Below are 10,988 nucleotides of genomic sequence, written 5' to 3' on the forward strand. Positions count from 1 at the left end.
CAATCAGACAAGCTTTGATTAAAGAATTATCTCCATATTCCTCAAACAGAAATTCAGTTCTACGTTTCTTCTCCAAAGAAGAAGCTGTGAAACTGCGAGCTAAATTTTTCAAATTCCCTATTCCACCAAAGGCGAAGGAAGTCCACTTCAAGACTGTAAATGAAATATACCCCTCTGCTGAGTTCCTCAGACACCGCTTTGGAATTGACCACAACAACTGTTCATTCTGTGACACTCATATTGAAACAACAAACCATTTATTCTATGGATGTAGGTTTTCCCGAGCCTTTTGGGATGACTTGATTTATCTCCTAAATTCTCCAACCTCTCTAGTCTCTCCATAGAAAATGTTTTATTCGGTTTACCAGTGAAGAACACGATGCATGAAATGGCCATCAACACTATCATCATCCAAGGAAAATTCTTTATACATAAAAACAAATTCAGAAAAACAAACCAAATTTCTATGTTTTCCATAAAGAGCTCTGTCACTACCCCGTAAACTAATGCAAGGAAAATGGACCGAACTTTATAAAATGCGTACATTTTATCTACCCATTCACACGCACTAATATATTTGGGAGACAAACATGCATCAAAAACAACGTATGTAACTTTAAATGTGATGATTAGAAATGTTTACTCCTTATATATTTAGGACATGGGTAAGGACCAAACCAATGTATGTCATTTTCTCATGATTTTATGATTTACTGCTACCAATGCTAGCACTGTTATTGAGACGATAAATATTGAAATATTTATATTAAACATCTGTGTCTTTATAATAACCAGATCCTGAAACGCAGACGTTACAGGTGGGTTTTCTGAATAAAGAGCACGAACACTGATTTTTATTTTATTAATCATTTTGATATTCAGTGATAAATATATATATGAACATGTATACATATATATATATACACATACACACACACACACACATATACACTGCTCAAAAAAATAAAGGGAACGCTTAAACAACACAATGTAACTCCAAGTCAATCACACTTCTGTGAAAATAAACTTAGGAAGCAACACTGATTGACAATCAATTTCACATGCTGTTGTGTAAATGGAATAGACAACAGGTAGAATTATAGGCAATTAGCAAGACACCTCCAATAAAGGAGTGGTTCTGCAGGTGGTGACCACAGACCTCTCAGTTCCTATGCTTTCTGCCTGACGTTTTGGTTACTTTTGAATGCTGGCGGAGTCTACAACCCACGCGAGTGGCTTAGGTAGTGCAGCTCATCCAGGATGGCACATCATTGTGAGGTGTGGCCAGAAGGTTTGCTGTGTCTGTCAGCACAGTACCCAGAGCATGGAGGCGCTACCAGGAGACAGGCCAGTACATCAGGAGATGTGGAGGAGATCGTAGGAGGGCAACAAACCAGCAGCAGGACCGCGACCTCCGCCTTTGTGCAAGGAGGAAGAGGAGGAGCACTGCCAGAGCCCTGCAAAACGACCTCCTGCAGGCCACAAATGTGCATGTGTCTGCTCAAACGGTCAGAAACAGACTCCATGAGGGTGGTAAGAGGGCCTGACATCCACAGGTGGGGGTTGTGCTTACAGCCCACACTGTGAACACCAAGAAAACACCAAGATTGGCAAATTCGCCACTGGCGCCCTGTGCTCTTCACAGATGAAAGCAGGTTCGCACTGAGCACATGTGATAGACACTTCCTGGAGAACGTTCTGCTGCCTGCAACATCCTCCAGCATGACCGGTTTGGCAGTGGGTCAGTCATGGTGTGGGGTGGCATTTCTTTGGGGGGGCCGCACAGCCAACGCCACGTTGCACCACAGATTGTCTAGGAGTTGGCGGATGCTTTAGTCCAGGTCTGGGAGGAGATCTCTCAGGAGACCATCCGCCACCTCATCAGGAGCATGCCCACCTCCCGCCGCCCTCAATGGACGCCTCTTCCCGGTGAACAGGTTGTCTGACCTGAGCTTTATCAGCCTCGGTGTGTCTTCTGTCAATGAGACACATTTCAGATCTGTCGGCGAAGAGAAACCTACAAGCCATGAAACACATTATTTCACTCAGATAACACCCAGAACAAGTGACGAGAGGCCGATGTGTTAGTGTTAGTGAAATTTAGAAAACAGGTTGTAGATAAAAGACTGCTTAGTGGAGACAAAACTGGAGACAGGTGTTTTAATATATGAGGCTGAACGCAGAAATCAGCTGCTGCAGGACTTTTATCCATCAGTACAACAAACTAACAGCGGTAAACCAAACTGTCTCCAGCTACGTCTCTCTCGGGTCTGGGATGTCCCGTCACTTCTAAACCTTTGACATGATTTCTCTGAGTAAATGTAAAGAAATAAGTTATCCTGCCTGCCGGCCTGCGCACGGTAAGAGGCGGTTGCTAGGCAACGTGCGTGTTTACTTTCAGAGCCGCTGCGCAGTGAGAGCGGCGACAGACGAGAGTCGGCTCATTTTAAATCAATAAAATATGTTTTAATCACTATTTTGTGTCACTTTATTGAACGCTGTAGTAGTAAGCCGTGTTCTAAGCGGGATAATGTATGGTGAGCAGGTTCCTATGGTCCCTGCTCACTATACATTATCCCGTATTTATTTATTTGAAAGGGACAGTACACATTAATGAACATCAGTATGTGAGTACATGTGTAAATGTGTCGGAGTTAGCAAGCCTGCTAATTTACATCCGTAGTCCCTCGGCAGGTAATAGACAGACAGACACATAGGAGGTAGACGGACGGCTAATCTCGCGAGAGGAGTCTCGGAGTTTCGTCAAACTGACTGTCTTGCCCTTCACCGCTTTATGACCATTAAAATTCGAGTAATTCACCAGCAACAATTGAGCGGCGTTTATCCCAGTTCAGGTCTTAAATGAAAGCTGTAATTCCGCAGCGGGAGGTTCGCTCACCTGGCCGGCACCTCATTTGCAGTCTTGGGATTTCCTCACGCACCAACTCTGTTTTTCTGTGTAACAGCAAGCTCACATACCGGCCTCCATCATGACGGTCCTGGAAGGAGATAAAAAAAAACAGAACCAAAACCTGTGCAGCCTGTCGTGGAGAAGAAGGTAACTGATGAAGATATGAGCAGGATTCATGAGGCCTGTTGCACAGTTCCTGGAGAAGTGACCTACTCAATACAGGCAGAAAGTCCTTGAACAAAGCCGTGGCCTCACCCAGACAAGCCACCTTGAAGATCTCCTTCATAACGCTGATTCCATAACAGAAGAACTGGAACATGGTCCACTCCAATTAAAGAAATAATAATAATGGACGAGGGAAATGGTATTGCATTTTAGTTTTTCATGTATTATACAATGCTGTCATATTACAAAGGCCAAACAGTATTGACATGTATATTATGGGTGCTCAGTGCATGTGTGATGCATTTAAGAAAAATACAAGTGCATTGTTGAATTTTCATTTCTGGTCTTTTTTATATCAAACATTTTAATCCAGAGTTATCATTATTATACTGAATAAACTGCTATCCATCATGGACAATGATCAGCACCCTCTCCATCACACAGTGGACAGACAGCGGAGCACCTTCTCCCACAGGCTGCTACAGCTCCACTGTCGAAGGGACAGATACAGGAAATCTGTCCTGCCACATGCCATTACACTGTACAATAACAGCTAAAATAATAATAATAATAATAATACAATACTTCTTACCACTACTGTTTGCTTTTGATATTTTATTATTATGTATATAATTTTTTACTGCTTGCTATTTTGATATTTTATTATATGTAGTTTGTTCTTTATAGTCCTATTTCACAAATTTTCACTTTTTTCACTGTGTTATGCTTACAGTCACGGTACACCTCATTTTCTACACACTGCCATTTGCTGTAGATATTCTTTTTTGTGCAATGCTTTTTAATTACTACTGTTTACTATTTTGCTATTTTATTATTATGTATATAATTTTTACTACTTGCTCTATCTATCTATCGTTGCTTTTCATATATATTTATATGGACATGTACTGACAGAAAGGATCCATGTTTACTATTTATTGCTATGTGTGTAGCACTGCGAGGTGGAGGTGGAGGTGTAGGTGTAAAGTGCGGTGTGCAGTGTTCACAGTTCTCACAGTCTCTCCTGACTCCAGTGGGGGGGGCTGCTGGGGGTGACAGCTCTGGGGAAGAAGCTGTCCCTCAGTCTGTTAGTGCTGATCAGAGCAGCACAAATAAAACAAACTACTGTTAAAAGGGTTAATAAAATAGCGAAAACACAACAGCAGCTCTGTTCGGACTGACGACCGGCTTGAACGTGGCCGCACACCGAGGCTCGGAGCGCAATGATGAGTTGGCGTCGGGGAACCGGGAGGCGAGATGCGGGGCTAGAGCTAGGGTTACAGAGGGAACGCAGCCATTATTAGAACTCATTTAAACAAAACTGCAGCAGCAACATAACAGACCTGCCTCACAGATGGATAAGCCGATCCCACGCAGAGGATGAGCGCTATCACCTGCCGCCAGCCAAACAGTGATCGGGCAGACAAGAGCGGGTCGATGCTTACCATTTAAGCAGTTTCGACGTACCAGAAAAAAAACAAACAGTCGAGACCGAAAACAGCCCACGCCACTGCGTGGTTGTGAGCAGTGATGTGGGACAGGTGCGTACCTGCGCATATTTCCCAAAAGCACCGCCTACTAATCAAAGGATGTGTGCGCATGCGCCGAGTGCCACAGTCATCCTGTGACGTCAGCACATGACCATTGTCCTTTGATCAGTAGGCGGCGCTTGGGGTCGCTTTGATCCTGACACGCTAGAGGAGATACATGACTTGTCACCATTCCTAACTTCTGTCAGTACCAATTAAAAGCACACAGCAGAGTCAACATACACCTTTATACCTTCGAGGGATCATACATTCTCACCGCAGAAAGTACTTACTTAACTAGACATGCATTTTTTCAAGAAAGCTGTACCCCTGAAGGAGTATGAGTTACTCCAAGGGACACTTGAAGCCACTCAGTGCCAAAATGAGGCGCTTGTTGATAAGAATAAGTTCCTCATGCAACAAGGCCTAAAGCTCTACAAAGAAAACAAAGAGCTTCGGAATCAGCTGGACAAATTCATCCAGGAGAAAGAGGCCTGGGAGGAGGACAAGGCCCGTCAGGCAGCTTCTGAGGCTGAGGCTAGGGTTGCTGAGGCTGAGGCGAGCGTTGCTGAGGCTGAGACTAGCGTTGCTGAGGCTGAGACTAGCGTTGCTGAGGCTGAGACGAGCGATGCTGGGTCTGAGTCGAGCGTTTCTGAGTCTGAAACGAGCGATGCTGGGTCTGAGGCGAGCGTTTCTGAGTTTGAGACGAGCGATGCTGAGTCTGAGTCGAGCGTTTCTGAGTCTGAAACGAGCGATGCTGGGTCTGAGGCGATCGTTGCTGAGGCGAGAGCTTGCGAAGCAGACACTCTGCCCAATGTTCTTGATGCAGATACAAAGAAGAAGAAAAGGCCATGGTGGAAATTGAGGTTTCCAGAGAAGCTCAAGTTTTGGAAGAAGACCAAGGATGTTGTTCATCCAAGTGAGCCCATCCAGCTACGTATCATTGACGCGCAAACAAAAATCATCAGTGAACAGAATCTCTTGATCCAGGAGTTGAGGGGCGTCAGTGAAAGGTTTGCCCATCTCTCTAATAGGGCAGGACAGCTTGAGATCAGGGAGAGCACGGACATGTCGACCCAGACCGCAGGACAGCTTGAGATCAGGGAGGGCACAGACAAGTCGACCCAGACCGATCCTGCCCCGCTCACTGAAAACACAGATGAGCCGTCTGTGCCTCAGATGGTCTGTCCAAGTACAGGGGACATCGTGAAGTCAGTTCGCCTCAGGCCAAAAAACTGAAACAAAACTGAACATCATCCAAGAAACACCCCGTTTGGCAGCATACCAGCCGCATCAAGACACATCAGAGGTTGGCGAAAATCAGACTAGACGCAGCAAATGGAGGTGCAAATAAGAACAACAGGAACAATAAGGTGCAAAATAAGAACAATAAGGGTGCTAATAAGAAGGTCCAGACAAAGTATGAGAAGCTTTCACAGTAGGGCAGATTCAAGAGCATCTTCATCTCTGCTTAAGTCCTAAACCAGAGTGGTGGACGAGGGTAGAATGAGGACACTCGTTTGTGTGGTTTTCTCCGGGTGCTCCGGTTCGCCAATAAAAAAATTTAACCAAAATTGAACTTAGTCAATAGTATTATAACAAACTTGTTAAATACTTGCCAAAAGTAATAAAATTAGTATTTTTATATAATTTGTCTGTTTTGGGAAATTGTTCTTTTTGTGAATCGAGGGTCTAAGGACAGAGGATTGTAAAGACCCTTGAGGCGCATTTGTGATTTGTGACATCGGGTGGTAAAATTGTCCAAACCTGTCCGACCTTCGAGCCCAAGTATCTTTGTAGTTGCTCCTGCAAGTGCTACTGAGATATTTTCACTGCTCTTGTACTTGCTGAATGAAGTTACACCGATGCTGGTGTTCTTTGAAATCTAAAGTTACGGATTTAAAATGGTTATATGGGACAAGGAGCAACACAGTCTAACCAGCCAGAGAGACAAAGAGTCAAATTAAATGTTTCCATGTAGCCTTTTTGCCTTACTGCCCTTCTGCCTTAGTTGCCCTTTTGCCTAAGCGCCTTTTGTTGCCTGTTTTTCGCGCTCAACAGGCTGGTTTATTAACAAAATGGGGTCAAATGCAGTTTGTGTTCTGCCTGTGAGGCCTGAAGCCCTGAAAGCATACGGGCTTATCAAAGTTGCTCCAACCTATTTCCCGCACAGGCATCAATATGCTTTGCCTTCTGCACAAATGATACTATACGTCAATTAACTTTAGTTTGAATATAATAAAATCAACAAGTCTTAAATAAAATTGACAGTATTGAAAATGTAAGACCCACTTTCCTATGTTAAGTTACATCCATCATTTTCCAGAGAGGTTGTGAATAAACTGTTTTAACTCTTCTTTAATTCTGTGTTTCTATCATGACTGCTTTGTTTCTACAGTGCGTTTGTGAAATCAACATTGTCTCATATCTTTTAGTAGATTATTGTGTTTAACAGGAGAAACAACAGACAAACAGTCTTATCTTTCTTACCATCTAACATGGGGGTTGCAACGAAAATTTCATTGACATGTGCAATGACAATAAAGACTCTTGAATCTTGAATCTTGAATCTTGAACACTCTTTTTTCACTGTCTGTAATCCCAACAAGGCAGTTGACAACCATCAGGGAAATCTCAGAACACACTGGAGACAAGAGTTCCCAGGATAAAGCAGAAGTACTAAATGGGAATAAATGCCGGCATGAATATTTCACCAATGTCGTTTTTAAGCAAGAGAAGATGAATTTAGGCAAATTAGATAAGAAAAGCATTTTTGAGGTTGAACCGAACATGTTGAGCACAGACACAGCCAGAGTCTTTGACGTGCCACAGTCCTCGGACAGGACAGCCAACATGTGCTCAGGCTTTCAGCACCGCGGACAGCAGGAAGTTGTCTGTTTAGTGTGGTGGTGACGGCACAGATTACATTCTTTTGCAACACTTGGGATACATTAAAAAAATGCAAGTCATACTTGAATCTCTGGTCTCAAAGAGACATCTCTATTCTTGGCAGAATTTTCCTCACAAAAACAGAATGTCTCTCGAGATTCATTTACCCGGCCTACTCACTATCACTCTCCAAAAGTGCAATAAAATCTATAAACCAGGCTAATTTTAATTACATTTGGAAAAGGAAAACACACTACATTAAAAAAGGAATCATAATTAAGGACTATGAGGAAGGAGGCCTAAATTCATGAGGCCTGTTGCACAGTTCTCTGCAAAGTTCCTGGAGAAGTGACCTACTCAATACAGGCAGAAAGTCCTTGAACAAAGCCGTGGCCTCACCCAGACAAGCCACCTTGAAGATCTCCTTCATAGTGCTGATTCCACAACAGAAGAACTGGAACATGGTCCACTCCATTTAAAGAAATAATAATAATGGACGAGGGAAATGGTATTGCATTTTAGTTTTTCATGTATTATACAATGCTGTCATATTACAAAGGCCAAACAGTACTGACATGTATATTGTGGGTGCTCAGTGCATGTGTGATGCATTTCAGAAAAATACAAGTGCATTGTTGAATTTTCATTTCTGGTCTTTTTATTTCAAACATTTTAATCCAGAGTTATCATTATTTAAATCATTTTTTTTATTGAGTAAAATACAACTCTTTATTGAGTGAAGTAGAACTCTATTCATAGTAGAATTGGACCTCTATTTTGAGGCAGTTACTACTCTGTACAGAGTAGAATACAACTCTGTATTGAGTGAAATGGTGCTGGTGCTGTTCTCACTTTATGCTAAATTGAGTAAATTTCAATCTAGTGGAGTAAAAGATGAACTCTTGATAGAGTAGAAATAACTGAAAATATAACTCTATGATGAGAGTAAATTTTTGCTCTTTTTTGGACTGGGACCAAATACTAACTTTACTTTTGGGAGTAAAACTTTTCTCAAATTGAGTAAAATCTACTCTTCAAAATGTTCTGTGTACCAACACCTGGAATCAGTGTCACTTTATCAACCACATCTACCTCCTCTGTGATTGTAAACATGTATAATCCACTCCTGTAGTTGCCGTTTGTCCAAGCAACAAAAAATTTCAAACCAAACTTCAAATCATAAAAAATCAAAGGGCCACTGCTGCACCATGGGTTTGTGGTGTACGCGGGTGGGAAAAACGTAATGTCCAAACAAATGTTCAGTTTCAACAAAAAACGTGGTTTATTTAACCAAACAGCGAGCAAACAAAGAACAAAGACATTCCACAGTGCTTCTCCCGCTCCGGTAAAAAACCATTTGCCCACCCAGGTGCATGCTGGTCCCTTACCGTAGCCCTACTTATGTCATTGGGTGCCCCCCTAACATGCCCAAATTATACAAAACCACATATGACAAACAAGAAAACACCTATACTAAACAAATAAACAGAATACTGACAAAAAATCTAATCATAATGAAATCAAATAAATTGATTAAGAATAATCAAATCTAAATACTTACAAAACTAAATACTAAACTAAACAACACTAAATACCAATAAATAAATAGTTCCGACAACAGATAATTTAAAATGCATTTTTGGTGTAGGCCTAATTAGTCTATTACTGTTTGTGAACTGAATGAGTGAGGTGAGCTCCTTCTGCACCATTGTTTTTGTTCAGATTGTTTGATTTGATTTGTAGAGGCTATAGCTGAATGGAGCCTACTTCAGTAGCATACAGTACATCTTACTTGAATATGTGCTTCAGTATTGTTCTATTAGAACAAACACTTTAATAGTGTGGTGTTTCATGGTGGTCTTCATCTTTTTGTGCCTTCAGTACCACAATGTGGCATTGCACAGTAAATAACAGGTTAATACATAATGTAAAATGCATTTGGTGTAGGTCTAATTAGTCTGTTATTCTGAACTGCATGAGTGAGGTGAGCTCCTTACAGCATTTTTTTTTCAGATTGTTGGATTTGATTTGTTGAGCCTATAGGCAAATGGAGCCTTCTTCAGTCGCCTACATCTTGTACTTGAATATGTGGTTCATTATTGTTCAGGACAAACACTTTAATGTTGTGGTGTTTGGAGTTGAGCTAAGGTTTTGTTGTTATCTTACATGAACCTGGGAAAGTTGCATTAAAATAAAATATCATATACTTGAGCAGAATACAGGTAGATTTTTTTAAAATTAATTATTGAAGACAACCACGAAATCTTGGTGTCCCTCATTGTCCCACTCAGATGTAGTCCCTGTCCCACATGTGGTAAATTGGGATCTGGTCACCCTACAGGACACTGATAGACAACTTTGTTGAGTGGTCTGAACAAAACCACCTGAGGCTGAACATCAGCAAGACCAGAGAGATGGTGATCGACTTCAGGAGGAAGGAGACGCCTTCACAGCCACTATGGATCAAAGGGGAGGTGGTGGAGGACTAAAAAATCAAAGTCAAAGTCAGCTTTATTGTCAATTCTGTAGTATGTACAAGACAAACAGAGAATCGTATTTCAGATACCTACAAATACCTCGGAGTGGTGATCAACAACAGGCTGGACTGGAAATCCAACACGGAGACTGTGTACAAGAAGGGGATGAGCAGACTCTACTTCCTGAGGAAACTGAGATCCTTCAACGTGTGCAGCAACATGTTGGAGATCTTCTACCAGTCTGTGGTTGCCAGCGCCATCTTCTTTGCTGTTGTTTGTTGGGGCAGCAGCATCAGAGCCAGCGACACCAACAGACTTGATAAAATCATCAAGAAGGCTGGCTCTGTACTCGGACTCAGACTTGAGTCTTTTCAGACTGTGGTGGAGAGGAGGACGCTGAATAAACTGTTATCCATCATGGACAATGATCAGCACCCTCTCCATCACACAGTGGACAGACAGCAGAGCACCTTCTCCCACAGGCTGCTACAGCTCCGCTGTCGAAGGGACAGATACAGGAAATCTTTCCTGCCACATGCCATTACACTGTACAATAACAGCTAAAAAAAAAAAAAAACTCTTTTGTACAATACTTCTTATCACTACTGTTTGCTACTTTTGATATTTTAATTATTATGTATATAATTTTTACTGCTTGCTATTTTGATATTTTATTATCTATAGTTTGTTCTTTATAGTCCTATTTCATAAATTTTCACTTTTTTCACTGTGTTATGCTTACAGTCATGGTACACTTTATATGTAGATTTTTATCTGTCTATCTATCTATCTATCTATCTATCTATCTATCTATCTATCTATCGTTGCTTTTCATATATATTTATATGGACATGTACTGACCATGTTTACCTCTTTGTTCATCTTAGCTGTGCTTGCTTTGAGCTGTATTTCTATCTCTGAAATTGCTATGTGTGTAACACTGCGAGGAACTGATAGAGGAACCCTTTGGTTCTTTCAGACAGCATCGTTGTGGAACCTTTGCGTTTCACAGTTTCC

The sequence above is a fragment of the Chelmon rostratus genome, chromosome 13, assembly GCF_017976325.1.
Source record: "Chelmon rostratus isolate fCheRos1 chromosome 13, fCheRos1.pri, whole genome shotgun sequence".
NCBI classification, from domain to species: Eukaryota; Metazoa; Chordata; class Actinopteri; order Chaetodontiformes; family Chaetodontidae; genus Chelmon; species Chelmon rostratus.